This window comes from Amblyomma maculatum, chromosome 4, assembly GCF_055883805.1.
Source record: "Amblyomma maculatum isolate TAMU_Amacu chromosome 4, ASM5588380v1, whole genome shotgun sequence".
NCBI classification, from domain to species: Eukaryota; Metazoa; Arthropoda; class Arachnida; order Ixodida; family Ixodidae; genus Amblyomma; species Amblyomma maculatum.
Window position 1 is genome coordinate 61,999,822 of NC_139347.1, and position 25,965 is coordinate 62,025,786.

Sequence of the window (25,965 nt, forward strand, 5' to 3'; positions counted from 1 at the left end):
GCACATACTAACAGGGGTGTTAGGCAAGCACGCTTATTGCTCGAGGCGGAAGCCGGAAAAACACACGGGAACGGATGCACGTCGCAGACGCAGCATTCGAGCATACCCGAGAGAGAAGTGCCGCTCAGTCACGTGCTGTTCGGGGAAAACCGCGGTCGTGAGATAAGGACGCTCTTAACGGCCTGAGATGTGCCACCACTCACAATGAAGATGCCGGCAGTCAGACTCGGTCAACGGTCGCAGCTACCGCGAATCATATCATGTACATTAAAGGGATCTTGACGTCTCGTCTCCTGACATTCGTGGCTCGAGGAGAGCAGTCTCCGACAGGAGTCTGATAACGACAGCGCCAGAACATATCACAAGTCGTTTCTCGAGCTTTATTTGCGACAACAATGCCTAGAATGTTGAGCTACTTGGTCAGCACTCATGATGAAAAACGCAGCTGAATCGAGACCGACCCACACAACACACACACGCACGCACACACACAAGGACGGTGCTGCACTGACAACTAATTATTGGCATCCGCCCACCTTCTTTTTTCTTCCAAGTACAGCTGAGTCATCCATAAGCATTTTTGCTTTACTTGAGGAACAGAGTAGCAAAATGTAAGATTGCAGGGGACTCCAACAGATGATTTCCGTCGAGATAAAATCTCTCACGCCAGGTGTTCATAAACGGCATGATACGCGGCTGGTAGCAAGATTGTCACTCTCTCCTATACGCGAGCAACACGACGGCACGCAGCAACACGCTGCTCTATCGTGTCAAGAAAATATATACAGGCTGCTGTGAAGGCGACCCTTTCTGCCCATATCATTTCGTTTTAACCACGACAGCGCCAAAGGGGACGTTACGCCCAAAATCCGGCGTCGGCTTTGCGGGCGAACAATCACGGGCATGGCGCTGACAGATGGTAACTGGCAGCTGACATAGCCGAGCACTGATTCTTCGATAGTTTGCACGACTTAACGAGATCCCACGGTATTAGTAAGTTGGGAGGAGCTCCCAACTCGAGTTCCTTAGTTGAGGTGGGAAGGCGGAATAAGAATCAGCCTTCCAGTGCTCTTGGATTTAGTCAGGCACGCTGCTCCTGTTCACACGTACCTGCATGGGTCACCAGTCAAAGAATCATTGTGTGTGGTGTGGCGAAGCCTCGCAAAAGTTCGGAGCACGGCGGATCGTGCTCGTGTCTATGGTGAAGAAGAAAGGGGAGAAGAACTTTTGCTTCTTCAACACAAACACTATCGTGATTGTGTGTGGTGTGGCGAAGCCTCGCAAAAGTTCGGAGCACGGCGGATCGTGCTCGTGTCTATGGTGAAGAAGAAAGGGGAGAAGAACTTTTGCTTCTTCAACACAAACACTATCGTGACGCAAGTCTAGTTGGTAGATGGAAAGTAACATCGATTGGCACTGATTAGTCGGCGGCTGCGTGACGTCACGAAACCACATGACGTAGCCAAGTTGGCAGGAGCTGCCAACTCAAGATGCTCCTTTGAACATGGGAGGGTGAAATCAGAATCGAAGATTGGACGCTTAGAGCTCGAGTCAGACACGTCAGCCCTATAGTCCACGCGATAACATTCGTACCGCTTTACATATGTGCGTACCTTTGTCGGGTGGCTGCAGCCGGTGGAAAGAGAGGTTGTGTCGCGCGAGCTGCAGACGGTATATATTACGTCCCGATTTGCCTGTCTTTCCTGAATAAGTCGACATGCGACGAAGAGTACTACAGCAAAGAATAGGAAAGCAAAAACGAGGTAAATGAAGCTTAAAGGGCAACGCGGGCTATAGCACCAAATTCACATTTGTGCTTAGTCGTGTAAATAGGGAGCATCTGTTTAAAGAAGTAAGAATGCTTCGGACGCACACATTCAAATCCAATAGACCTTTGCATCGAGTGAGGAGGTTGTCGAAACGCCTCCTCTCTGGACTGTTGCAAACAAGTTCCGCTGCCGCCTCCATCGTGTTGACGTCAGGCGCACACAAAAGCCCAGCGAGCAATATGGTGACGCCCAGGAGGCCCTCGTTGCAAGGGTCTATTACTCACAAGCAGCCGAAAACAGCATTGTGCATGGTAACCAACTCGTAAGAGTAGATTATAGGCTCAAGAATGCAATCAGGAACTCTGTCTCTTCTATGAGCGATAGAAGAGGGTGAAAACTGCGGTAACCAGTTGTAGCCTAAAAAACTTGTGTAGAAGCGGTGCACGGGTACAGTACTGAAATAAAAAAAAAAAAAAACTTCCATCCTATTCCGGATTGATCAATAATACAGTGGCAGTGTGATTTGTAGTTTCTGGTGAACATTAAAAAGAAGAAAAAAACGAAGTCAAAGCTTTGAGCGACATTAGGGAGAGTTACGCCACGCCCTCATACCCGATTTCCAACCTTTATCCCCTTCTCTCATGGTTGCACCCACTGAAGAGACCGACGTGGATCAGATAACCACGAAAGAACCTCGCTCGAAGAGACAAAAAACGGATAGCCTTCTTCAGAAAGTTTTCCTACTACACAGTCGGGCATGCAGCACTGAACGCGCTGGTAACCACACGAGCGCCGGGCGCCAAGTTTACCATGCCGTTCGTCCTTCGACGTTCCCACGAGTGAAATGCATGCGGTCGTTTTAGACCCCGGTGGGCGACTGGACATGTTCCAATGTGAGAACAGAGCTCTTTGACACATCCTTTTGTTTTTTAACCTCAGCGTCGACGCTTCGCTTACTTCAGTGCCTTCACAGACGAGGAATTTGTGCAATACACGAGTATCAACATAAGTTGTCTAGAGAAACTGTGCAGCCCTGAAATAAAAGCTGACGACGTCCCGTACGCGTTCTCGATTAAAGCGTTATCGCTCGAGGCCACTCCAGACAATTCGCACCTCCTGGCTGCGCCTTATCATTCATCCCCACGCACACGCCTACACCCAGTCATTCGCAAACATGAAGGCGGTGGCGTCCTAATGACCGCCTCCGCCAGAGCTATAAAGGAAGAACAAAGAACATCGAGAGGGGGTAGTTGAAATAATGCGGGAATGTGCCTGTGGGTACGTACTTTAAGTACTTTTTAATGCATCTCCTAACCGAAAAGAGAAACAACTTATATATAATCGCATGTCCTTGTCCGCACGCACAGACACACACACAAAAAAAAAAAAAGTACTGCAAAGGTGAATGATTGCAAAGACGGCGCGCTTACAAACGCCAAGCTACCTGCACGGTCGGGGTGAGGGGGGCGGGGTTGGTATTCTGGCTTCTGGGTCTACATTTGCGGACAATTCGGCGGAATTTTTGGAGTGTCTGTAACAGACTTTTCGTCATTTTTTTTTTTAGTGAATAATTATTCTTTGCTCTCATTTTTCTTTATTTTTATGAAATATATAGTGTCCCTGCGGGGTCAAAATACGTAGCGTGTGTCTTGACATCCCTTTCAAGAAAGGAGAATCCTATGTAGCAGTATAATTGTCACACAAGCGGCGATATTAAGAGTTATCCGTGCGGAAAGAAGTCTTAATATAACAAAAGTAAAAATGTGCAAGTTGGATAATCGGGCCCGTCAGGCTAAGACATACGTGAAAGTTTATAGTTCCGAGCACTCGGCTGTTATGGTCTGGTTGCCCTCTGCGCTGAATTATATAACCGCACATCATATGGTTTGTCTGCTCGGCAGTGATGGAACCGGCGTTGAACCGTTGAGTAAGCTAGATCATGGCACCTTCGCAACGTTCATATAGTCTAGTGCCGACGGTTGCTCCCGGGCAGCACGAACCATCGGCCCAATAGTGACACTTTGCTGGCAATTTGCGTCCTACATAGGGCCAGCATATTGCCAACACACACTAACATTGAACCGATAGATTTTTGGTGCCGCGGTTGTTAGTACCCCAAAGTTGTGAGCGTCTTTGTCTGCACTGAAAAATCACATTTAACTATCGACCAGCCCCAGCCGGTAACGATGGTGCGAAAGCGGCATATTACGGCAACTGAATTAAAACTAAATTTGAAAAAACAAAAAAGAATTCGGTGCATTCTTATCGATATTTTTCTGGTTTAAACCGAAAAGTCTTCCCGCTACAGTTATATGGCTTCTGTGCACCGAACAGCGCAGCCTGCAACTATCATGTTTGCCACTGTTATCAGACGGCGCACGCGCCGATAACTTGCCGGCAGGCTGGCTTAACTCCACATAGAAATTACGCAAACAATCCATGTGTACCTATTGTAGCTACCAAGGATGTTGAGCGCACAGGGAATTTATCATTGGGAGTTTTCTCGAGAGTTGCTGCGGTTCGCACCATTCATGGATGCTAACGCAATGCCTCGAAAAAAGCTATTTGTAGTACTGCCTTCTTGCCCTTCATGTTTTGTAGCTGCTGGCGCTGAAGCAATACTTCAATGCCACTTTTACTGAATACAACTACGGCTTCTATAACTTGTGTTATATATAGGAGATGCCTGAGTACTGATTGGAATGAAACATTTCTCTTCTTCCGTGCTGGCATCCACCGTGCTCTTCTTACAAGATTCCTCCTAACAATTCCCTGTGTTACCATTACAAGTATTCTGTTCGATTAATATCATCGTGAGTTGCACTATAAGTAGCTGCGTTTCGCCGTGCATCACATTGTCCCGTGCTTTTGTTATCTCAGAAGCAGCGCTATTGGGCACAAACTCCTCCATAGTGCGCGCACTAAACAACTCCTGCGACACCTATCCTCCTGAAAATACACACTACTATGCTGGTTGACATCGGTGGCGCGTCCAGCCAGCGCAGTGCTTCCACAGCAAATTCCTTGCGCAACAGATCCCCTACAACCGGCACAGCTGGACTATTCCGCTCAGAGTACTCCGTACAAAACTATCTCCCGGACCTATGACATCCACTGAATCTCTCTCTCTCTCTCTCTCTCTCTCTCTCTCTCTCTCTCTCTCTCTCTCTCTCTCTCTCTCTCTCTCTCTCTCTCTCTCTACGCGTATGCGTGCGTGAGTGCGAATGATAAGTTGCTCGTGCAACCAGCTCGAAGCTAGCAGTGATAACTCACAACTTGAAGTAATCATCATCATCATCATCATCATCATCATCATCATCATCAGCCTGACTATACCCACTACAGGGCGAAGGCCTCTCCTATATTTCTAACCCGGTTCTGTGCCAGCTGCATCCACATGACCCCTGCGAATTTCTTAACCTCATCCGCCCACCTAACTTTCTGCCGCCCTCTGCTACGCTTTCCTTCCCTTGGAAGCACTACATGTCCTGCCTATATAGTGCCATGTAGTGCCAACTTCAAGTGCCGAGCCGTAAAACCTGCAGAACGCCCGCAGCGACCCATACCAAAGCCACCTATGCTTGTCAAGAGCATTGGTTTGACCGCACGAACGAGACAACCGACGACCTGGACACAACCTCAATACCGCCTCCGCAACGCAAACAAAAACCGTTTGTCGCGTCCGCTGTTGTAGGGCACAGGAAAGCGTGAACGCAAATCTTCGCGCTCTCAGCGGACGGCCATGCGACACAGCTGCCGGATACTAGGCAAAACGGAAGACGTCGGCCGAGGCTGCAACGCATGGGTCCAGCTGCTACTCGTTGCGGCGAGGACTCGCAATAAGCGACCGCAGCTGCCTCCCCTATAAGAAGGCGATGGAAACACAAAGGCTATAGCGGAGGGAAAGCTGCAACATATTAGCCGCGTCGCTCCATCCGACAAGGGAAGGAAAAGAAAGCGAGCAGTGCCGAGAACTGGGATGAACAGATGACTGACAAGCGAAGAAAATGCAGCGCGGGGGGCCAAACGAAAACACTATGAAAACAATATGAGCACGGCAGGGACAGCACATTGTACACTATAGTGGCCTGAGCTACGCTCGAGTATATATGCCACGACATTCTGGTCGCGTGTCCATCCCTCATTTGTTTTCTTTTTGTGTTTTTTTTTTTTTTTTTTTACAAGCGCCGACCTAAGGCAAGCCGACGGTTACATTGGATGAATGAAGAAAATTAAGAGAAGCTATGCGTATTTTCCTTTAAATACTTCGAAGACAGATGCGGAGCATTTAAATACGCCTCAGTGTGGTAAGCTTTCAGATTCGAGGACAAACACGACGAACACGCGCGTGTGTATGTGTGTGCGTGGAAGGGGGGGGGGGGGGAGGGGGGGAGGTGCAGACAGTACCAGTACATATGTACAGCGCAAGGCAATCAACTGCGAGAACAATACGGCCGGTAAAAGCCAGCACAGTGTACTTTTCTTCCTAGATTTTTTTTTTTTTTTCGAGCGACCCGTGCTGACTACCTTTCCGGGAAACGCCATCTACTTTGTCACTTCCCCCCCCCCCCCCCCCCCCCCCAACTTTTCTCTCCCTTTCGTCAAATTTAGCTGTGCCGAACATCAATAACGCACCGAGCGTTTATTCCGTTGACGACTACGATTGAACAGAAAAATTATTTTAGTGCGTGTCAGCTTCCGGTGCATTGCTTTCTTTACTTCTTTTCATTTTCTCCTTCTCTCTCTTTATCGCGGACGGTTGTGATCAGGTAGCAAAGGTGACGAACGGATGCTGCCGCACGTGAGTCACGACAGAAACCTGCGCGCTGTGGCAATACACCGCCGTAACGCGGTGCTGAAACGAACCAGAATATCTCGCGGTAAATTGCGGAGAATTTTTCAGTGCACAAAGACAGAACGAGGAAGGAAAAAGAAAAAAGAACGATAATACAAAGTCTGTCTAAATCTAACACTCTATTACTGAAGCTAGAAAAGGTCGGATTAGGTGCGCTAAAGAACGTTAAGTGATTTAATAGGGGCATAAGGAGGTAACAATGAGGAACAGAATACGAACAAAGCCTAGAAGTGAGCATAAAATCAAATGCCTACCCGGAATCAGCGAATTAAACCAACAAGCATTATAGCGTCTGGTGTAATCTGTGCGAGACATTATGTAGGGCGTGAGAGAAACCATGAAGACAATACGGGCGGCGTGCAAGGCGTCCGGTACCGGACGCCTTGTTTACGAAGAAGCATAGGACGTATCTCGACACGCTCGTAACATAAAAGCGCCAGCTGCCTGAGATAAGCGCGCAACGAATACACGCCCAAGGCATGCGAAGTAAGAGGCGATTAAATACCTGCCGAGGTCCGCACACACAAAAAAAGGAAGACTAATACGTGAGAGACACGAAGAAATTGCCTTGTAAAGAGAGACCGGATACATGCCCACCGCCACGCAGGTGTCACTCGGGTCACAGAGCACCTGCGCGCCCGCATACACAGTTGACAACTGGGCGATGTAGTCGCCTCGTCGCCGACAAAGCGCCTTGACTCACTTGAATGCCAGAAGCGTTATGTCGTCGCAAGCAGTGCATCTGGCGGGCGCGGTGCACTGGCGACAGAGGTCGCTTCTGAAGCCGTGCGGTACGCGGTGGCCACTGGAGCGGACGTACAACTCTACGCACTGCAGGGATATTTTATGTTTTAATTCTTCTTTCGGTGTCCTTTCTATTTACTCTTCTTCGCGAAAAAAATATTCGGCCCCATTCACGGCCCGTCAGTGGAGGTCCCGGACTTCACTGGCGCATTTCTGTGAGCGTCTACTGACGCTCCTAGCTGCAGAACGGAAGTGCACTGTTTCGTTTTAGATTCAGGCTTTTAAACTGCGACGACACCGCGCACAAGCTTAAGAAAAAAAAGTGTGTGTGTGTGTGTGTGTGTGTGTGTGTGTGTGTGTGTGTGTGTGTGTGTGTGTGTGTGTGTGTGTGTGTGTGTGTGTGTGTGTGTGTGTGTGTGTGTGTGTGTGTGTGTGTGTGTGTGTGTGTGTGTGTGTGTGTGTGTGTGTGTGTGTGTGTGTGTGTGTGTGTGTGTGTGTGTGTGTGTGTGTGTGTGTGTGTGTGTGTGTGTGTGTGTGTGTGTGTGTGTGTGTGTGTGTGTGTGTGTGTGTGTGTGTGTGTGTGTGTGTGTGTGTGTGTGTGTGTGTGTGTGTGTGTGTGTGTGTGTGTGTGTGTGTGTGTGTGTGTGTGTGTGTGTGTGTGTGGAGAAAGGAGGGGGGGGGGGGGTTGGTTTGTGGAGCTTAACGTCCCAAAGCGATTCAAGCTATAGGAGACGCCGTAGTGGAGGGCTCCGGAAATTTAGACCACCTGGGGTTCTTTAACGTGCACTGACATCGCACAGCACAGCCTAAGGGTAGACGCGAAGCGCCTTTAACACCATCTTTTCATTACGCGAATTTTTTAATCTTTCCTTTTTAAACCATTTCAATTTTAAAATTATTATTACTGTAGCATCAGTACACACCAACCCGGATTTGAAAGTCATACGCACCACGAGTTCCCTAGGTGGCCCTCTAATACGCTTGGTACCAACCCTTCGCGGTATATGCGTTGCATGCCCGTTTGGCATGCCGAGGACCTGGGTCGAACCTGAATGGCGACAAATTTTTCATTGAACCACTTGTAATTTCTGAAAGGCCTCAATTACAGAAACCTCCTCGCAAATTTTGGCTCTATTTGGACCCTTCCCCGATTCCCTATATACAATTTATTTTAATGTGGGGTCTTTTAAATTCCCGCATGAGGACATGTGTTTGTGACGTCATAATCCTGTCGCCCAATCACGATTTTTCCGGCCGAATATTTCCGAACGAGCTGTACACGCTTCGCGTAAAGAAGGACGTGGTTTAGTTTGTGGCTAAACACTAATCATCTTAGACCAGTACGGTTAGCCGTGATTCTGTATTATTTATTTACCTTGACTTTACACAGATTTGCTCGAATTGAATTGGCTCATCTCGGCTTACCTGGTGCGAACTGACATATCACGCGACTAATGCTCCTCAAGTTGGCAGAAGCGGCGCAATTATAAAGCCCCGCTTTTGAACAGTCTTTATGAACGCATGCCTGCATGGCCGAGGAGACGCGTGTCTAACTCGGGGTTCTGTGCGTCCCGGTAGGTTCGTTCCTCATCTCAAAATAAATACCTGCTTAAGTTTAGACCTCCAGCCACATGACGTGCGTGACGTCACACAATCCGCCGACCAATCAGTGCCAGACGGACGGCTCTTTGAAGGAGTGGAATTCCTAGCGCATGCGCACTAGAATGGAACACAGGCGTCGCCATTACTGGCTTATTTCGCAAAGGAAGTACGTACGGTATGTCGAAAGTTATCAGAGCGTACCCCGCCATTCAGCTGGAATCGATGATCACGGAGTCCTTTTCGGTGCATATGCACACTGCAGCGAGGAAATGTACCCACATATTTGTATCAGAAATTAATCGGTCCTTAAGACGGACAAACCTTATAATGTTACGGGGCGCATGCAGATACCCAGAGGATTGTTGTTTGTTTGCTTTTTTTATTTATTTATATTATTTTTTTTGTAAGAATGAAAATCAGAAGTTGTTCTCAGCACCCCTTGAAATTCGTCGAACGGTCGTAAGGAAGCTTGAAAATTTCAAGATCCAAAGAAGAGGCTGTCAAAACGTTCCTATACCGCGCTTGCCAGCACGTACCGCTCATGACTGGTGCCGTCAGAACAGCTGCATTTGTCTTCGTCTCTTGGCTGTAGCCCCGTCTGCGCTGCTTTAATCTTAAAGACAAGCTGCGACGGAGGAGGAAGCTAGCGGCACGCTGAAAGTAAGTAATGCGCGAAATGAAGAATGTAAGGCCATGCTTTTCTGGCTCCTCGAGGAGTGCCATAAGAGTGACCAGCAGTACGGCACCATACGCCTGGAGGTCATACGTTGTTGTAGCAGTAGCAGTAGTAGTCGCAGTAGTAGTAGTAGTAGTAGTAGTAGTAGTAGTAGTAGTAGTAGTAGTAGTAGTAGTAGTAGTAGTAGTAGTAGTAGCAAGCACGAAAAAGAAAGTTTTCGTTACGAAAAAAAAAAATGTCGGAAGAGCAGATTAGCTTTCTAAAGAAGAAAGGAAATACGAACAACACGTGAAGCTTCACGGCGTCCACATTTATTGGCGCTGATGGTTATACAGAGAATGCATCACTATTATAGAGAAAAATGTCCCCGAAATCAATTAAGTTCATGCGCGGATGACATACACACGCCAGAAAGATTCACGACACAGGAGACGGAAAACATCCACTGAGGATTGCGAGAATGGCGCGCATCCGCTTTTATTTCCTGAGCTCTGTGTTGTTTCGCCACGCACTTTGAACAAGACGCTCATATTCGCCCACCGTGAACCGGGCACGTAGCAGCAAATACCCCTCTCCCCTGTTCTTCGGTGCCTCTGCAGGAGGCCCGTGCTTGCCGGAAGCCCGGAGACTCCAGCTCCGGTCAAAACATCGCGCGCCGGAAACTCGAGAAGCACCGACTGCGGGAGGCAACTCCGTTCACTGCTGAGTCATCTCGCGCAACCAGACACGCAGGCCCCGAGCATTCCAGTGGCAGCGAAGAGAGAAGATGGGGGAGAGACTGGCATCATCTCTGCGTGCAACGACACTGAAAGCGCGCACAGTACGACCGCGCAATCTGGAATGCGTCTTCTCCGATCCTCTCCGTTCCACGACACTCGCTGCTGCTGAAGCGCCTGCCCCTTCCCGGAGTGGAGCCGTGGAGGAGAGGACCGGATCGAGACAATCAGAGCCAAACACGAGGACAAGAGAAGCCGCAAAAACAATACGGCAAGAGACAAGCACACAACAGCAATGGCAGCCGAAGAATCGCTCGTCGCCGGTGAAAGCGACATAAATCTTTCTCGAGGAAAGTCGCTTCGGGGACAGAGAGATAGGAAGAAAGCGAACCACAGAGGGCAGGGCATGGCGGGACGACAATCGGACTCGGCTATGCGCGCGTGTGTCGCAATGGCTATATCGCTGGACCATCACGATCTTCCGTTGATGCGCGCGCCCAGCGTCAGGACACGACGAGGGGGCCGCCGGAACGGCCGTCGCCCGAGCGTTGCTCCCGTGATAGCTTCGAATCTGCGGCTATGTGCTGCCATTCCATGAGGAGAAGGAGCGACCGACCTGACGTCACCCCGGTCGTAAATTTCGGCAGCCCTACGAGCAGCGGGCAAGATGTTCAAAGTGCCGCGCGCCGCTGACACGAACTGGCTTCAATGGAGTCAGCGACAGAAAGATAATGGCTCGAAACCGTTGACCCCGAAAATACGGCTAACCGGAAGAACCAAATGTAAGAATCAGCTTCCTGCGCCAAGAGTCAGTGCACGTAACTGGATGGTTCACATCATGCCTGTATGCGCGCGCGCTCTCGCAAAAGAAAAGAAAAATTATCCTGGGAGAGCCTATAACAGCAGCAGTCCTGGAGCATCAATGGACAAGAAGTGGAAGCTGTGACAGATTTTCTGTTCTTGGGCGCCAAGATTACCTCGGAAGGAGACTGCAGCCATGAAATTAGGAGACGCCTGCTTCTGGGAAAGAGAGCAATGGTTAGCCTTGACCGCCTAGTAAAGAGCAGAGACATTAGTCTGCCAACCAAGATCCGTATAACCCGTGCTATGGTCTTTCCAGTTGTGATGTATGGATGCGAGAGTTGGACTGTGAAAAAGACTGACCGCCGAAGAATTGACGCGTTTGAATTGTGGTGCTGGCGAAGACTTTTAAGAGTTCCTTGGACTGCCAGAAGATCAAATCAGTCGATATTGTCGACCATAAACCCTGACTGCTCATTGGAGGGTCAAATTCTAAAGTTAAAGCTCAGCTACTTTGGTCATCTGATGAGAAGAGAGGAGTCGCTGGAGAAAGATATGATGTTGGGAAAGGTTGAGGGTCGCCGGAGAAGGGGTAGGCAGCGAACGCGATGGTTAGATGGCATCCTCGAGGCATTGCAGATGAAGCTATGTGATGTTAAGAAGATAGTGAGAGACCGGAAAGCGTGGCGTGACATGGTCCATAGGGTCACGAAGAGTCGGACACGACTGAACGCCTGAACTGAACTGATAGAAAAAGAAAAAAAAAAAGCCCATTTTTAACACTTCAGAAAGCGAGGAGAAGCAAACGCTGTAACAGGCGTGCGTGATTGCTGCTTCCTTCACGCTTGCAAAATCGCCGACAGAACCGCCCGCTTAATCTATTACAAAGGATAGCAAGGTATAGTAAAAGTATAAACCAACGGTAAATCGGCGAGCTGCATCCTGATTTTCAAATACTAACGCAAATAAAACCTAGTCTACTCTGGATAACCAGTGCAGTAGACACCCCTACAGGCATTATGAGGAATACCTCTGTCTCCTGTCTCTGTGACTGCGGATCTGTCTCTGTCTCTGAAGCCTCCGTGGCTCGTGCAGAAGCCGCGCTCGCGTTTGTGTCGGCGGTTTGTGTGACGACGCGTGAACACGTTAAATGGCCGTGTTGTCAACCATGAGGCCCACATTTCCAGCAAAAAGCACCATGTCTATCTCCGAAGCCGATTTCACTTTGACAAATAAAAGAATACAGGGCCCGTATTCCCAGTTTGCGTCACTATCGAAAGTGTCGCTATCTCCCCGACTTCGAGCCACCTGATTGGTGGAAGCGCCGGAACCGGAAATGGTAGTGGCATCCGGTTCTGGTGCGTCCACCAATCAGATGAGCCGAGGTGGGGGAGATAGAGACTCTTTCGATAATGTGCTATGTACCTTAAGGGTGTAATAAATAAATAAATAAAATGCATCGTCATTATCATTTCTACGGTCATGATCATCGCTATCACTACTATCATCATTATCAAATCCACCGAAATTCACATCGCTACCACCATTATCACTAACTGCAGCGTCATTATCGCTGCTACTATCATTATCACCAACTAACATCGTCAGTGTCACCGTTACTATCATTCTCACGCTAGTTAAGGAGAATAATTACGATCTTTTTCTCTTGAGCCCGGCGTGGAGTAGTGGTTAGCGCGCTCGGCTGGGGATCGGAGGAATAGTTATAGTGGCTCGATTTCCGGTGGAGACAGCTTTTTTTTAAGTGTCAGTTAATGCCAACATTTCTAACTAGCATTTCGTGCAAACACTTTCCGCAAACATTTCCGCAGTCCATGAGCATACAATATATATATTTTTTTTTCTGTATCAGTGAGATTAGAATCGGATAGCTCAAGCCTCGACAACACAAACGGCTTGATATTGCGAACCTTAAATACAGTGACGGATCATATCATAGCTGCCATGCACCAGTGCCATAGTCATGTGTCTATTTATCATGATAGTAAAAAAAAAAAATGACGGCTCACTAGGCGAATAAGGTGCGCTAGCGTGCAAGTACTATGGAAGCTGCAGCGCAGCCGCTTTCCGAGTGTCCAAAGCTGAGGAGCTTCGACAACTCCCTCGCCCGATGCAAAGGTCTATAGCAGGCAAGCAGTCAAATAACACTGAAAACGAAAGCAACCGCTTCGGGCGCGCAGCTGAATTAAGACCATAGGCGTCGCTACCATCTATGGAAGTGCACCCAGCGAAGTGCTCGTCTTCGCGTGCCATCTGTTAGGTTCCAGCCGTTCTTATGTTCGTCGTTAATTTCGACCTGACCGAGCGAGGCACGCCGAAAACGCTTGGAAAGAACACACACACAGTCACGAACATCAGACGCCGCCAGAGAAAAACTTCCGTGTTTACCCTCGCGCGAGAAACGCGTATCTGGTGCAAAAAGCGAGCACCACTCGATACCAGCTGTCATTCGCAACACACCTCCGTTGCGAAGATAAGAAAACAAAAATTCACGGTGTGAGGAGAACATCAATAAATATTCCCCTCAGCACCTTCCATTAGACCAGCCAGGCGCACCCAACTCGTCTATCGCGCAAGAACAAACATTTCCAAGGGTATTTAGAGAGCTCTGTTGAGAGATGGAGGCGGCCCGGGAAAAGCCTCTGTGCGAGGTCTCCGGCAGCGAAGCCGCAACAACCCTCGCTCCTGCTTGTAGCCCCTTCGACCCCCTATTATTTTCTGCCCAAAACCGCGCACAAACACACAAAAGGTCGAGCAACCGCTACTTCGAGGGGCGATTGGGCACCAGTTGGATTCGGACCCGTAAAAGGAGTCAAGTCCTATTCAAGTAAAAGGAGTCAAGTCCGTAAAAGGAGTCAAGCCCCTCCCCTCCTGTAAGAAGCCGGCAGGGTCTCCTTTGATAAACATTGTTCCCTCCTCCCTACTGGTCCCATCTCCAGCAAACGTCTTTTCCTTCTCAGGACAGCAGGCCAGCACACACACGTGCGCTACCCTCGCCCTCTTCATTTATACCTCACAAGGAAGCAGGACCCCCTAACTGGCCGCCATCTTATTTTTAGACGTAGCCCGCGCAGCGGCGGCAGCGGCACAGGCTCGTGTTGCGAGAGCGTGCGCGAGAGGTCTTCGCTCTGCAGAGAACAACAAGGGAGCTCTCGCCTACCACCGTGGCCCCGAGCACGGGGTGGATGAACCCTGACCAAACACCGTGGTGCTGAGCCTCGCGGGGGCGAGCACTAGGCACGGGACTGTATCAAAACACGGGCCGACGGCCCACAGATCTAGTGGCCCCATGGCGCTACGCCAGCGGGGCACCAGTGCAGCCCGAATGGACCCGAGGGGCTCGGCAGTCCATCGGTGTAGTCATACAAGACGCTTCGTTTAGCTATAGTTCCGCACGGAAAAGCTCGGCCGGCGTTCTTTTTTACTCTCACAATGCGATTTGTAGGAATCGACGCTTCTTCGAGCCTTAATTGATAAACGCAACCGGGACAAGAAGAACGAGTGCCAACGACGTCTATCGCGCTAAACGCAATGTACACAAGATATAGAAAGTAGACGATTGGGTCCGGAAAGCAGTGCTAATCCATTTGGGAGCCAAATAACAGCTTAACCAGATACTCTACCGGTCAGCACTTCGAAGCAAGCGCATGCGTACGTTTTCAATCTACGTATCTCTAAATGCAACACTGTATTTGAGGCAAGCTTCAAACTGTGCAACACTGGTTGTTCATAATGGAACTGAAAAAGCGCCCGCCAAGTCACACCAGCCGATGAAAGGCTCCAGCTGACTGAACGGGATAGGCCGGAGAGGAAGAGGGCTAGATGTCTCCTGGACTGAGGAGTTCTCACGGGAACTTTTTGATCTCTCTCTCTCTCTCTGTTTTCGCGGTTGTGCACATAAGCGCTGCACAGTCGCTGCAATGCACACGCGGGATTTAGAACTAGTGGGCAGGAAGCATAAAGGCGCGGTCATCACGGTGCAAGCCTTGTCTTGCTCACAAGTGCGCATGCCGCGCCTGGGCACGTCGTCTGGGCAGTCTACTGAAAAGAAGTTGCAGCGGGACGGCCAAGTCACATCCCCACTTGTAGAGTAACCTTATCCGTGTTTGCAGTTGGACGCCCTTCAACTGATTTGCCAGCTAGAACAAGATAAAAGCATATTTTTAACATTACAGCGCTTCGTGTGCTCGGATGCCAGCTGCTACAGCCAACGAAAACATAGCCTCCCCGGAGCAGTCGTAGAAGGCTTGAGTGTTCCGTTTCCACTGAGTGAATGGGCTATGCCGGTGAACATAACAAATTGCGGATAAATTACTAACTAGTAATAAGTCGATATCTTACTACCAGTATAAACCAGCTACAAGCCTTTCCCTGAAGCTCGTATTTCTGTAATGTAGGTGTCAGGAAAATGCCGCTGCGGGACGATGTGCTCTCGACCGCAACAAATCAAAGCCACGATGAAAAAGGTGCGTATGAATACATCAGTGAGTGACTGCTATTTATGTCACGTAATTAGCACCAGTTCGAAATAAGAGTGCACAATATGGAACCGGAATACATGCGGCGACTCTGCGCCCAACCTCAGGAATTAGCCTTCCTCGCCAGTACGTGCCAGTCCGCTGTTCCGCGCGATGCTTTCATTACACGTGGAATCAACGGTGTCGTGTTATTAAACCAATAAACCTAAGCGCTACATTCAACGTAATACTGGCAGCGTACAATAAAACTCAAACACTAGGACTAAGTATTTTTTTTTTATTTCAGGGAGACAATTCCATTTGTATGCTCGCTTGGTTGCCCCGCCGGGGTGGTGCAGTGGTAAGACGCCCGACTACTGTACCGGAGTTCCCGGGCTCGAACCCGACCGCGGCGGCTGCGTTTCGATGGAGGCGAAACGAAGTGGCGTCCGCGTGCTGTGCGATGTCAGCGCACGTTAAAGATCCCCAGGTGGTCGAAATTACTCCGTAGCCCTCCACTACGGCTCCTATTTCTCTCTTTCCACTTTCACTCCCACCTTCCTCCCTTCCCTTACGGCGCGGTTGAGGTGTCCACAAAACAAGTGTGACAGATACAGCGCATTTCCCTTCCTGTGAACACCAATTATTATTATTATTATTATTATTATGCTCGCTTGGTTTGCATTTGCTAAGACCGCTGCGTGGAAGGTGTCAATAGGTCACACGCCTGTATCTTATCTTCACCAACCGATTTTTCCTTGTGTGCGCGTTTCAGTTGGAGATGATAGTACTCTGCGCTTTTAAAACGTTATTCAACGCTCCGCTGTGCTGCGGGAAACTACGAACAGGAGGTCCATATATTGCCCACCTTGAGGATTTTGGCACCCACCAAGGTGCTGCCAATAAAAGCGCATCCGCGAGGATAGAAGGCAATCGCGATGGTTTGTTTGCAGAAAAGCGAGAACAACACGGGCTCTTCCGCAGCGGATCTCTAGAGCTTGGAGATGATACCCCCGCCAGGGGCCCACATGCGCCCTGAATAAAGACACCACCCGCCTGCCTGCCAGCGCCCGCTGGCAGGCCAGACTAAACGGTGCTGCCGCGCACACGGGAGCTCGCCGCGGCTTCTGCAAACGTTTTCGGGCGCGAAGCCGTTGTTCCCCCGCCCTCATTCTATTCTTGAGACTCGGCTGGGAGGCGTTGGTACACCGGGGCTCCTCACGCCGCGTCGCTTCCAGTCCGCACTGCCGACTTCGTCGCTTGAACCCTCAACTGAACAGCGCGTCGTTACACACGCGTGTCTCGGATGCGTAGTATACTGCTGCGGTGGCCAAGAGGTATAAGTACCCTGCTCGAGTGCCGAAGGCGCCGATTTCGCTGAATCTCCAATGTCCCCGTAAATCCCACGGGTTGCCCACTAAGTATGCGAGCTTTCCTCTGGCCTAGTGCTCGGGTTCTCAGAGGTGAAATCGTCCAAAAAAGGTGTATTTGACGCAACTTTGCGGAGAATGTTGCGTGCCATTCTCTTTGGACGAGCTGCCCTCGCCCCCTTCGAATTTATCACCACCACAGCCGAGCAAATGCATAAGGCCGTCTGCCCTCTCCATTTTAAAACTTGAAACTGGCGAACGGCGCTCTATTAGGTACTTAGCGCTCGTTGAATATGGCTGTTCTGGATGGCTGTTATACAGGAAATAACAGAGTTTTGTTCGCAAACCTAAAGATTCAGCCTTTGATCGATGATATCGCTGCTGGACTTCAGGGCGACTTGTGTTTGACTTTGCGTGTCTAGAAGGGCCGGGCAGTGTGCACTATGGCATGCTAGCAAACACTCGTTTTTCGTTCAAAAACACGCTAAGCCTGACAGCTATACGTCGGAAAGTGCAAAAATGTGGTGGGAGCAAAGTATACAGAGCCGGTTGCGACCAGTGTGAATGCAGGCAGACAGCGGCGATAAACGTCGCCGGTTTCTAAATTACCCTGCTGATAGCACAGCGCAAATAAATTTAATGCTTCAACTGCGCTCGTGAGGTCACATGGTACACTGACAGCCACGTACGTATTTTCTTTTTCGCTGTAACGCCATCTCGCGCTGAGTAACATCAGCGTCGTACGCTAGAGGCTATAAGTTCCACGGCCGTCGCTGCTGCAATATAAGCGCTGCGGAGACCACGAAAGAAAAAAAAAATAGAAATTTGGGTTCGCACTCACGATAAATGACCCCTCAAACGATTGAAAGCGGTCGGCTATATCCTGCACCCTCAAATGATTTAAAAACGAGGAAAGGGCTCAGCAACAATTATGTCCCTGCAGAATTTCTCTGCCAAACCAGCTTTCAACTACTTTTTTTTATTTTCATCCGCTATAACAGATGCATGGCTTATACGAGGCCGCTCTCCCGAAATCCCCACATCATCCCCATGAAGTGTTCCAAACCAATCCTGCGATGCACTGCAGCAGCCCTTGACAACTAACGCAGCGTAAGATTCATGTCATGCATTCACAACTAAGCAGCCCTGTTGTCTACACATCCAGCCATCATCGAACATAACTTCCGGCTCCGCGACTGCTTGGCATAGGATATGTGGTCGAGCCGGAACTCCGCGGAAAAGGTAGGAAAAAGCAGACAGCATGTCGGTGACGCTTTATGGGTTCTTAAAGACTGCTAATGATCATATATCCGTCACAGCGAGGGACATCTACGACCTGCAGGTGCCAATCGATGGGCGAGATGCTGTAAGTCACGCAAAGGTGAATTTGTAACCGTCTTATAGACCCGGACAGGGGGGAAAAGCACACGCCCCCAACGTGCGCGCAGAATGCGAAGCGTATACGCCTTCTGGACCAGGAACAGGAGTCAAACATCTGGTCCCGTGCCAAAGCGGCACGTCAGGGATGCTTTAGACGGGACGAAGAGCCGCGGCCTCCAAAGCTCTGCGCGACAAGGACCCAGTATGTCTTCGTAGCGGCACAAAAAGGCCAAGAAGCGAGCGTCCAATTGACAGCCGAAAGAAGGAGAGAAAAGAGCGCGGGCACGCACAAAGGTGGCAGGCCATGTGATTTACGATGCACGTAAACAGCCGTGACCAGTCGCTCAACAATGAACACGGGCAAGATGCGACGATGGAGAGATCTGCCTACGGAGAAGTCCTTCCGCGGTGTCGAGAATGATGGGCGACATATACTGAACGTCCCAGCAAATATAGATGCCAGAAAAAAGGGTAAACACAAAGCAAAAACAAAAACAAGAAAAAAACTAAAGAAAGGTTTCGTTTTCATTGGCATCGACGAACTCTCGTTGTGGGGAGCTGCAAAATTCCTTCCCCATGAACGTGTCATAATGCTTGTGTCTCAAGGACGAGAGAAAAAAAAAAAAAGTTCAAAGGACGCTTAAGCTATAGCGCCATTAGCATCACCTTTCCATTCCGCGACTCTTTGGCCCTGACAGACTGGCGCAGAGTTTAGCAAAGTTATTGTAAACGTCTTTAGTTGATTTTTTTTTTTAGGGGGGGGGGGGGGGGCAGTATCTGTCTCACTTCTAGGTGACACGCTTACAATGAACGTCGGTTCGGATCCCAATCCAAACTATCCTCTAACTTGACTAGCAGATGGATGTGTAATGGGAATCGAAAACATACGGTCGACACCATCCTCAACGCTGCACAAAGAACGTCTGAGTCGCTATTTTGAGCCGCAACCACTGGGCCACAGTGATGGTTCTGTGGCTACGGCACCCGATTGCAGTGCATGCAAGGATGCGGAATCGAATCCCGGCGGCAGCTTTCCAATGGGGGCGAAAAGCAAGGCGCCCGTGTGCTGTGCTATGCCAGCGCACGTAAAAGAGCCGCAGAGGGTCGAAATATCCGAAGCCCTTCACTGCCGCGTCTCTCATTAGGCTGAGTTGATTTGGGACATATTAAACCCCATAAATCAATCCAAAACTATTCTGACACAAAATCACGTAATTGTGTAGTGTGTTACTCACTTTTTTCTCAATTTTGCATTACGGCGACGGCCCTTTTAACGGAGCGAGCTGTACGCACTTCACGTAAAATCCAGTTACGCGGATTCATTTATAAATAGACCACTACCTTGGACAAGGAACCTCTCCGACACGTTCATAGCTTGTACAGCGCTTCACTCACAAAGGCTGACCAGCCCCTGCCCTCGGTCGTTAGGTATAATCATTCAACTTCCATCCGCACTGATAACGGGCGAATATTGGAACACGAGTTTTCGACAAGGTGTAGAGCAATCAAGCGCTACCCGACAACAATGTCAGTTCGCTCGAAAACTGGCTTCTTAATTCAAACTGCAAAACCGGTACATCACTTACACAGTCACTTTAATATATACGCGTCGCCGGCATTAAAGCACTTCAGATACGCCGAACAGTAATTCATGCAGGGCTGCGGCGCAGTTTTGTCTTCCTGCTTTTTTCCTGTTGAAATTGAAATCAAGGCGTTGTGGGATAAGGTCATTAAAACGATAAAGGGACAGCTGAATGTGCGCCAGATTCCTGCCGGTAAGTTGCAGTTTCACATTCAAGACATGCCCGTTTTTCTCTTCCCGTATTTCTTTTTTTCTTTTTTTTTTTTGCCGAACGACACAAAGCGGTCCCTCTGAAGAATGCACGCAGAACCCAGAATGTCGCCACGCCAAGGAAAATGCCGACAACGATAAGAATCAGAGGAGTGGAATATAAAAGAAAACCAAGCACGGAGGCGTCCGCGGCGGCGCGTCAGGCAGTCCTATAACTCTCGCCGTAACAAGGTGCAGAAAGGACAAGCAAGACGAATGTCTCATTGTTGTGCCCGAGCCAAGTATCGCGCGGCGCTTGGAAATGGCTTCTCTGGCGCCGGGGAAAGGCACGAGACGGTGTGGGAAAAAGGACGTCCAGTCCACGTGGAGCGAAGCGGTCAGAACGTACGTTCGAGACGGCTGTAATGACGACTCCGTCACTAAATGACTGGGGAAATGAGCCAGCTGCTCAAGCGAAAGGGGAGGGGCGGGGCAGATGCTCCCGAGCACGCCGTGGACAAACAGCTGGGTCAAAACAAATGATAACACGCGCAGAGAGCGAATGGGAAAAAGTGAAACACAGTTACGGTCAAAGAGTCAACGCCACTCACGCGTCTGTTTCCGTTAGTGTGAGCCTAGGGAATAGGAATGGGCCCCACAAAAGCATAAATAATTCACCTATATACTCCGACACAGGCGTCGAAGTCGACCGGAGGAGCTCAGTATGCGGCCAAAGATTATTTGTTTATTTGTGGTGTTTAACGTCCCAAAGCGACTCAGGCTATGAGAGACGCTGTAGAGGAGGAGTCCAGAAATTTCGACCACCTGGGGTTCCTCAACGTGCACTGACATCGCACAGCACGCGGGCGCCTTACTTTTCGCCTCCACCGAAAAGCGGCTGCCGAGGCCGGAATTCGATCCCGCGTCTTTGGGAAAGCGCCGTAACCACTGCGCCACCCCGGCGGGGTGTATGCGGCCAAAGTGGTATAGGTTTATTTAAAGAATACAGAAACGGAAGTAAAAAGATTTTTGCCAACCCCAGTATCTGCTCCTTAAAGGGCCACTGTCCAGGGAAGGCCCTTTTAAGCAAAGGAGCCCAGTGTTTCGATCAGATACCGGAGATAGTCTGTGCAAAATGCTACAGTGACACGCGCGCCGCAAAGCATCGAAAATACAATTCAAAGCTCTCTCATGCTCTCCTGTGGGAAGCCAGCTTCCTCGTTTCCTGCGCTGGCCCGACGGGCCACAATAATGACGTACGTACCGCGAACGATGTCCATTGGTCCGTCTCGCTGACTGACGGGAGAAGGATGGGTGTCTACCGCTCGCAGCGCGCTTTTCCCTCGCCACGGCCAGACGGAATCCAGCGGCGCGCGCTCCCTCGACCGTTTTTTTTTCTTTTTTTTTTTTTTTTCGCGCTCGCGGAGAGCCACGCCCCACCTCCCGCCAAACTCGGAGGAGGAAGGGGAATTTGTATTGTGGAGGCTAGACGACCTCGGGCAGGAGAGTGAAAAACCTTTGCGAGGGAGCGGAAGGAGAGAGGCATGACAGAATCGGGTGATTGCGGTGGCTGTAACTGCGTTATTAGTTACTCTTTTCAAAAACATTTTGCGGCCTTGCGTTCTAGGGGCGAAGTCTCACAGTCACCGGGGAAGAAAATATTTTCGACCGGAGGGTGGACAGTGGGCCTTTAACTGTGGCGGCGGAAAGAAAGAGATAGTGATGGAAAGGAAGGCGAAACTATCGTATGCCCTTTGAAGAGCACATTTTCAAGCTATTATTAAAGAAACAGACGTGTTGCTGCAGTTTCTTCAGTTGCTCTACATGATTGTCCCGATTTATGCTTTTGAATTCCAACCGTAAGCAACCAATGAGCCTGATTCTGTTATTCTTAGCACACAGGGCTCATGTTTTTTTTTTTGCTTTTTTTTTTCCTCTTCCTAGTTTCGCACAGACTTGTCGCGTACCAGAACAGAATTCTGGCCGGGTGGACAGCGATAATGCCCGCCAAAAGTAATTATCAGCTCAAAACCGCGTCGAGGGGTCTACACGGATCAGATCGTGACTCAAAAGTCCAGCGCCGAGTTTCGCCTGATTGCAAGTTGCTTTCGCTGCGCACTGTCCAGCTCGAATCGTGCGCGAATGATCGGCTCAATTTCCTTCGACGCAATCGCAGGCGCGTCCATCGCGCCTTTCTCGCTCAACGAGGAACCTTTCGATCGTTTGTGGTCGCTTAGCTTCGAGGGGGGTTTATCAAGCTTCGTCACGCGTGTCTTGCTTCTCTCGGAGAAACACATGGCCAGCTCTGGCGTGACGCGGGGAGCAGGGCCGAGCAGCAATCGGCGCAGCGAGGAGAAACGGAAGATAGAAAAACCGGGGCAACCGATAGCATCCCCCAGTGTGCGGGGGATGGATGTCATGCTGGGGGAGGATGGAGGGGCACCGGTGATGGGCAAAGGCAGGGGCGAAAGCCAGCATCGGGCGAGTCGTCCGCCACGCTTCCTGCCGCACTAATGAATGCCACTTAGCCGGCCCACGTCTTCCCTCCCTCCTCCGCATCACCCACTTTGGGCAGGGCCTGACCTGGCAGAGAAGGGGCGTTCACCAAGCAACGCCGACGGGAGGCATTACAATGGGTCGGAAGACCAAACGCGCACGAGGACAAAGACAGACGCGCGGAGGCAACGATACCGGAACTATGCGGGGTTTCGAGCATGGGCCACGTGGACTGACAGCAATTGTAAGCATTAAATTTTTCGGACCTTACCAGCCGACCAGTACAACTCGTGTCCTATCATTCAGAGCGCAAAATACCGTGCCAGAGATGATTCTATAAAACAATTTCTCGAGGAGCTGTTTCTGGTAACACTGGTGTGACTCATATCCGGTGCGGAGAAAAGAAACTGGGGCTGGTGGACTCGTTTGTGCGGAAATTAGAGACATTTTACTACCTGTATATGAGAGGCACTACAGACAATTGACAATTGAACACACCTGTTATGATAGCCTGCGCACTCCGGATTTCTGTTAACCATTCTTTAAGATAGTTTTTCGGCTTGTCACCTTGTACAGCTACGAGCCCACTCACGTGAGTCGTGAGCAGCTGCTTTCTTGGGAGCTCAAGAATCCCATGCAGCCGATGCGACGCTTTAATGTATGACGCGATGGTTTTAAGCTCTGTGCGCTCCAGGGGAAAAAGAAACCCAATGTTGGCCATGGCGCATACACCCAATATCCTGATGCAAAATAAACCCCTTCAATCCTGTTCCTGGCTTGCCTCACAACACCAAGAAAAAAAAAAAAGAATTCCCTACGCATGCCGTCGTCTACCATTCGCCAGCAGTAAAATGGAACCACGCGTCCTTCCTCGCAAGCAGTAAAAACCTGACCGCGCTTGCTGTCCCAATGTGTCAAAATGTTCTTGTCGACGCTTCTGGAATCTCCATCAAGAAACTCCCACATCGCGGTCTTATGCTTGTCAGGCAGATGACGCTGATAAATATGGGCCCAACCATCAGCAATGGCGTCATAAACAATTCCAGCTACTTCTCCACAATGCATGGCCAGAATCTCTTCGCACTACTTAACAGTCAACATACTGCTCCCTCTCGCTCATTTGTCAAAGCGTGGGGCGGCTATGGGGATGAAACTTTCCTAGCTCAGAACGTCGAGCAGGACATCCGACACTATACCAGCAAATCAGCCTGCAGTGTGGGTTCGACCCTCTGGCTTTAATCGTGTTTCTCGCAAGTGCAGCCGTGAATCCGAACACAGTAGTCCCTTTGTAGTCCGCCTAAAAGCCGTACTGAGTGAGAGGAAATCGGTGTCCTGAGCAATACGGAGAAACACGACAAGTGGCAACAAACGGCCTAAACTATCCAAGCCTATTAACTCTAATATCTGTATACATTCTATCGAACCGAAAGCTTTTACACTTCAAGGCAGAAGTGATGTAATGAACAGGAGCTGTGCCCCTTCCTTTACTCGTACCGACTACGGCTAAACACAAACCAAAGGCGAACGCCAAGAACCGATACGCCCACTTGAAGACTATACACGCACCAGCCTGTCACTATCAATAAGCTCGGCGTCCTTGGCCCCAATGGATGACTGCTTGAAGCAATCAGTGTGTTCGCAACAAAGATCCCGCATCTAATGCGCACTGAGTGATATGGCGAGAGACGTGCGCTATCGCACCGCGTAGAGGTCAACACCATTGTTCGCAGCAACCAGGCCGGCACCGAATCGTGTCTGCGGCGCCACATTCCCTGGACCGGCACGTCGCTGAACCTGATCCAGCTGGCTCCCCTTGTATGTCGACGCCAAACACGAATGCTTTACGCGGTTGCCGTTGAGCTTGCGGACCAATACTCCTCAGTATCGGCTTTAATAAAGAAGGGTGGCTTGGAGCGAAAGACGTTATACAGGGAGGCTTTTTTTTCCCTAAGAAACTCCAAGGAAGAAAATGAATGTTTCAGATACAACATATGAGGCGAGATCTTTCCATTCAGTAAGTATGGCCCAGCGATTCGCTTCAATAGGCTATAACTTTAAAACAGCCCATCAGTTCATCCAGTCGTGTGTGTCGTTGTTTGATAACCACGACCATCACAGTGGGTCAGCGGCCATGACGCTGGGCTACTCAGAATAAGCTCGGCCGCATTTCGACGCAAGGGAAAAGCAATAACGCCCGGATGTACTGAGGTATTCCAGTGAAAATTAAAAGAAAAAAAAACGTAGGTAGTGGAAATTAATGACAAGGCTTTCTCCTTTTTTTTTCTTTGACGTACGGCCTGCCTCGCAGCCTGGGGGGGGGGGGGGGGGGGGGGGGACATAAGCCTGCATTTAATGGTATAACGCGATAACGTTAAGCTAAGTTATAACACGTAAACCACGTCATTCAACTAACGTTCATAGGTGACCACCTGAAATACATATAAATTCCCGATTGAACCAAGCCGTATGAATCATGCCAGCGCAGCCTACAGGAGTATAAGCGTGCCTGCGTCGGCATCCAACACCACTGGAAAGTTGGTTCTTATTCCACCTTGCCATATCGAATTAGCAACCAGAGTATCATGTGGTCTCGTTAAATCGCATATAGCATCAATGAATCAGTTCTCGACCATGTCGGCTGCGACCTACCAACTGCATGAAAGAGCCATTCTCGTCAGTTTTCTTATTTAAATCTAACAGAAGTGGTTTTAACCTTTCGAAAGGTAACATACTCGAAAGAGATAAAAAGAAATATATATATAAAGGTAGCATGTATCAATGAAATAAACGGAGTCCTACGTTAATATTAATGCACAAGGTGGATCCACCTCTGGTCCGTTGAAATAGATATGTGCAATTCTGAAGTTCGTTCTCATACTTCACGCGACGATTTGTGGATCGGTGACTGCGCGGTCTAATCGTCCCTGAGCAATATACTCAAGGTGAGGGGCGCCGTGATAGAAGTAACTATATATATATATATATATATATATATATATATATATATATATATATATATATATATATATATATATTACAAAATTATTTAACGTGCGCTCACATTGCACAGCGTGCAGGCGTTCTTTTCTTTATTTTTTATCGCTTTCATCGAAGCACGGTCGCAGTGGCCGGGATCGAACCCACGACCTTGGGTCAGCAGCCGAGCATCAAAGCCACTGAGCCACAGCAGCGGGTTAACGCGACGATTTTCTTGCGCACAAATGAGCCTCGCGACCCAAATTTCGTTCGCAAATCGAAAACGCTATATGCCATGGCCGGGTAAGCTTTCGTCGCAATGACAAAATAAATA

At 49.5% G+C, this 25,965-nt stretch overlaps 1 protein-coding gene across 3 annotated transcripts in view; it reads right to left on the reverse strand.

Annotated features, from left to right (window-relative positions):
- Positions 1–25,965, reverse strand: part of cv-c (RhoGTPase activating protein) — a 451,349-nt gene that overhangs the window by 299,035 nt on the left and 126,349 nt on the right. The window contains exon 1 of one of the 3 annotated variants that reach the window (XM_084601699.1): positions 7,218–7,331. The exons of 1 other annotated variant lie outside the window; for it this stretch is intronic. The gene's annotated coding sequence lies outside the window, so the exon portion shown is untranslated. Of the gene's footprint in view, positions 1–7,129; positions 7,332–25,965 lie in introns of those variants that run through there. One more of the 3 variants, XM_084601698.1, reaches the window with a different exon arrangement.